Source organism: Aythya ferina (assembly GCF_964211825.1).
Source record: "Aythya ferina genome assembly, chromosome: 8".
Lineage (NCBI taxonomy): Eukaryota > Metazoa > Chordata > Aves > Anseriformes > Anatidae > Aythya > Aythya ferina.
The window spans coordinates 6,281,025-6,286,691 of record NC_140304.1 but is presented as its reverse complement, the minus strand read 5'-3'; positions in this window follow the sequence as shown (position 1 = coordinate 6,286,691).

Here is a 5,667-nt window from a genome sequence, read left to right as displayed (position 1 = left end):
AAAATAATATATTTACCAAAAAAAAAATCCAAAATTTTCAGTTTTCTTTTAACAAGCCAATGTAGTATTCATTTATTATAATGGTTACTTTTCCTTTTTTTTTTTTTTTTTTTTTTTTTTGTGTGTGTGTGTGTGTGTGTGTGTCTTTCACCTCACTTCATTTTTTTTTCCTTTAGTTGCATACTTCAGCCTTCTAGGTCGTCTCTCTGCAGTCTCTCCATCCAATTAGTAAATGCCTTGCCTCCTCTGTAAAAGCAGTAATGACCAAAACAGAAAGGACAATCTTCTTTCTGTTATAGTCCAGTGGCAATATAACAGTTTTATTCCTGTGTATTTGATCACAGTTGTGTATACTCTGGCCCTGATTTACAACAGTGTGTAGGCTCTTATGCCTATTCAGTGCAAAACCTGGAAATCAGCTAGTAGCTAGAAGTCTACATGTTTTGTGTCTGGCTGTGTGTAGGTGGCAGAAAGGTAAATAGTACCTGTTTGTATAGTGCTCCTCATATCTGTGTAATAGCAATACAAATAATGACAGTAACCGCAGAACATGTTGATTTATGAAATAAAATTAAATATTCTAAAAATACAACGTGACAAGACATAACCTACCATCTGCAGGATTTTTCAGTTTAGTTGCTTATGTCTAAACAGTATGTAGTTGTGTTGTATTGACATCCACAGCTTGAAACCAGCTATATTGTAGATTACAACTTTCAAAGATATGACGACAGTCAATTGATCTCATCCTGCTTGATCAATACTAGAATATTGTGCTCTGGAATAAATAACTAATGCAAATAATTCAGAGGGATTTTTTTTTTTTTTTTTTTTTTTTTTTTTTATGTAAGAGCAACTCCGTTTGCAAATTGTTTACAAGTGTGTATTTGTACACTGATGTTTACATAGCACAAGGCATGAGAGAGGGAGAAAAATCTTTCATTATAAGGAGAGCTACTACCAAAATGAATGAAATTCAGTCTTGACATTTCTGTCAGTTGGTGCAGGATTCAATTCTTTCATGACGTTTTTATCCCTTAATGACCTGCCATCATTGTTCCTGTAAGACTGACAACAAAAATGATCTCCTTTGAGAAAATGGCTTAAATATGTGTAGTCCCTATTTACACATCCCATGCATCTCTGAGGCATTTGATATGCTTGATTTCTTGTCGTTGTCATTTTAAAGGTAACAAACGTTCCACTGCAATATGTTGTCTCTGCCAAGAGCACCATGGCAAGGAAATATTAAGCTTTTTAAAGGATATTATTAGGTTTAATTGTGTAGTTGGCACATAGAAACTATGGTAATGGGCAAAACAAAAAGGGAGCTAGATATTAAATATAATTTTACTGATGGTATGAAACACTACTATAGAATTCCAGTAAAATTATTTGCCAATAAGCAAGGCTAATGAATGTCCTGGAATTCAGGTAGCTAAAATTAATTTCCTAATTCTTAGGATCTAGATTATTATTTATTTATTTATTTTAATATGAGCTAAAATTCAGTTAATTTTTAAGCTGAGTTAGATGAAGACATTTCAGATTTGTCTTTCATTCAAATGCCAACTCTTTCCATTTCTTGATAAGACACTTGATAAGTATTTGATACCTATGTGGAAACTTTATATTTTCTTACTTCACAAAAATGAACAAATGCCTTAAAGGTTGGAAAACTGGAGAAGGCTAGTTCACAATACTAGGAATAAGTAATCATATTCTTAGTTGCTCCCACAATTCCTGTGTCCTTCATCTTCTATTGTGACTCTTTCCATTGATAATGTACATTCAATTTATATTCTAATATATACTTTTCTCATTTCTGCTTCTTCGTCATATTGATGGCCAGCATGTCTGCTCTATTCCTTCAGCAGTTTCTGAATGCTTTAAGCCAATGTAGATGTAGGTGAACACCTTCCTCCTAAATACAGAACAGAACAATTTGAGTCAATTTTATTGTTGACTGTATAAATCCTGTTAAAAGTAACTCAGTTTAAACTCATAAACAAGGAAGTAAAATCCCTGGAGTCATGAAGGAATAATTCAGTAATGGCTTACCAGTGTGCATTAACAGTTTGCCATAACAGTTTAACAGTTTGCCATATCCTCTGTTTTTCATGTATCCTCTCTGGATTCCTGACACATTTCACTTGTTTTAAATATGGTGTAAACCACTTTTTAAAATTATTATTATTAGTAGTAGTAGTAAAAATATAACTAAAGTAAAACTCATGGTTGTTTACTTATGATGTTTCTTTGTGTTTGAAAGAACTGCTTGCCTGTCTTGAGCTGTCTGCTCAAGTTGTGGTTTGTGACAATTGAACTAATAATTATTTGAATTAATCATTCTTCATTTTGTTCTGAAATATAAGTCTGAGACCATTGCCTCTGACAGGATGTGAAAGTAGATGTTAGTTGGTTGTTTTGTTGGAAAAAAATCTTTACACTTGGTTTTATATCTATTCCATGGAAACCAGTCACTTAAATACCTTTGAAAATCTGATCCCTAGACATACAGGTATCAGAGTGGTTTGTAAAGTGGACCAGACAAATTAATACATAGCAAAATTGTGAGAGCTAGTCTGAGAGTGAACACATGACAGGGGGTATCACCCTGTCATGATATCTTAGTGACAAGGAATTTCCTGGCTGGGCTATTCTGTATATGAAAAACTGTTTTAGTGCAACTTACTGTATGTGTGTTTTTCATATGTTTACTTACTCTTCTTTTAGCAGTCTTAAAGCACTAAAAATACTGCCTTAAGCAGGTCTTCGCTATACTTTTTTTATGTTGAGCATTTCAGTTAGGTATACTTTATGCAGCCTTCACTGGGAAAGGGCAAAGTGAGTTATTTTAGCTTAGAGTATTCGATACATCTTGTCTGATGGTGGTTCTGACTCTGATTTAAAAGTGCAACAACATTATTTTTAATCTCACTTGTATAATATTTTAAATTGTTTCCTGTCTAGAGATTAGAGATTCTTTATTATAACATTCCAGGGAATTACCCATTGGACACAGGGAACACTATTTTTGATGATCAACATCCAACTTGGTTGTATGAGGATCTCACTTGTAACACATGTAATTTTGATCATCTGAAAAGTGTAATAACTTTCAGAAACAGTATCAATAATGTCTTACAGCTATTAGTAAATGGAAATTTGTTATCTGTTGATCCAAGCATTATGGATGCATATGGATGGATTAACTACATTACCTATATCAAGTGCATCACATCACTAAGGCTGATAAGAAACCTTTAGTTTTCTAGATAAAGCCACCTCATGTTTAAAGCAATTGGACTACTATATAATTTTCTAAATTATGTATTTTAAGTGAAGATGGCTCATAATTTCTTCTTTTGTATCTCTTTTATGTTCTTTTATATTAGTTGAGATTTTATCCTTCACCGCTTTATATACAGTCTCAACAGTATCAACAGTACATTGATACTGTTAATTGCTGCTTCTCTCTGTTTTTCCCTTTTTTAACAAACAGCTACTCCTATTAAAGCTAAAAGAGGAATGTATTCTCTTGTTTACCTGTCACTCAGTGTATTTTCAATACATTTTGTCGCTATCTCGCTGGTTTAAGTGCAGAAATTTGTAAATAAATGTTTGTTGCTAAACACATAAACAGCAATATTTGTGATATTTGCGTGTGATTAGCTCTTGAAAAATTCATCAAATGTCCTGAGATCTGCACTGCTTTTTAAAAATTCATAAAAAGTTTTGAAGAGTGAAAATGGTTTGACAAGTAGGCAGGCCACAAAGAAACTGACACATCAAGGGAAGAAGATCAAACAGGAATATAGCAGGCATATTCATACTGTAGGCTGTAGAGCCTGGCTGCACTCCAAGGGGGTTGAAAGAACAAGTAGACATGAAATATAGAGAAAGAATAGAGACAGGAATCTCAAGGTGGAGAAATGAAAGACCATTTGACATTCAAAAATGATTTTTTAAACATCTTTGACATCCAGTCAATAAATTCAACTGTTTTCCTTATTTAACTAGATGCAAAAGTTTTCTCACAATAGTAACATAGACTGTATGAAATTTTCAGGAAAATGTCTCCTATCTCAGAAGAAAATACTTGAGGGGTTTGGAAAGGTTCTCAGAATAATCTCTGTGGGCTTGATACTGGATTGTGAATCAAACAGGCTCTATGATGAATCTATCCTGATACCAATTTCCTGGGATCTGACCTTAAACCTGTGATGATTTAGGGTTACAACACTAATTGTATCATGTAAATATTGGTTATTAAGTGATCCTGTTATTTTTCTTCAGCATTAAATGTGCTGTCACATTTATGCATTGAAAATGAATTAGCTATACATATATGAGTATCCTTAAACTTGAAATGAATGGGAAATTAGAAAGAAATTGTTTCATTATTAACTTTTAATTTATTTTTTTATTAAGCAAGCATTTAGCAATTCGTCATAAAAGAGATGCTTACATAAATGTAAAATATGTTCAACAACGTTTAACAGTGCTCAAATAAATGGTTATAGCTGCACTCATACAGGGATATTCATCCCTTTGTCACATGCTATGTGTGTAGAACAGTAAATAGTTCTTTTGCCTTTCACTCTCACCTGCCACGTATCTGTTATGCCACTGATGCCATCCGTCAAGGAATTTCAAAGGACAATTGGTAAAAGAAAACATAAGACATTCATCTCAAGAGGCTTGATTCTGTTTTATTAGATTCTCCCTAGGTTTTCCCAAGCTTTGAAGCAGTAGTAGCAGCAAGGGATCAAGCAGTAAAAGCTTTTTAAAACTTCAGTCTCCGCTCCAGCTGGGTTTCAGATCAATTTTATTTTTTTTTCCACCTGGGCCAGCAGTAGAACTGGGTAAGATGAGTATAAGATGCACTGCAGTATCAAAAACTAGCTAAAAATTAGCTCCTCCTTTCTCCTTCCAAGGACCTTTTACTGGGGCAGCACAGCAGACAAAACATCAGTGAAATGACAAGTGTTGTCCACCTCACTTTGGTCTGAAGAAGTTTATATGGGGATATGGAAGAATATTGAAAACCTTTTGTTCCTGGAAATTAATCCATTCCTCCCCCCTGCATTCTTGGAGTTTCTGACACTGTAGTAACTGCAGTCCTCTGTGCTGAGCAATTCTCTATGCATACACTAGGATGGGAATTAACAATTTTCTCCATTTGATAGCTCCAAGTATCCTGTTATGAAATGTTTTTGAAGTTCATTTCTACAGAAGATCTAAATGAGTCAGAAAATGTATAAGATCCTCTCAAATTTGAAATGAAGCGTGGTAATTTTGTCTTCTTTCCCTGTTAAATCTCGGTGGTACTGCTGTAGAAAACAAACCAGCCTGTAGTCCCAGAAGCTATTTACTGAAGAAATGTATTCTGTGGTTCTGACAGCAACAAAACAATAAAGTGTTGTATCTTGAAATACTCTAAGTAATCTGTTTTCGTGCATTGTATCTGAGTAAAAACAATTAGACTTTTTTTTTTTTTTTTTTTTTTTTTCCCCACTTCTCCAAAATGGCTGAGATTCCTTTTGGATGTGCAGGCATGGGTCTTGCCTTTACTTGTGGGTAGCTGCTACACACCTTGAGATGCAACCTACTTGGTGATTTTTGTTTTGTGGCCCAGGCATGGGGAGGGCACTCTGCCATAAA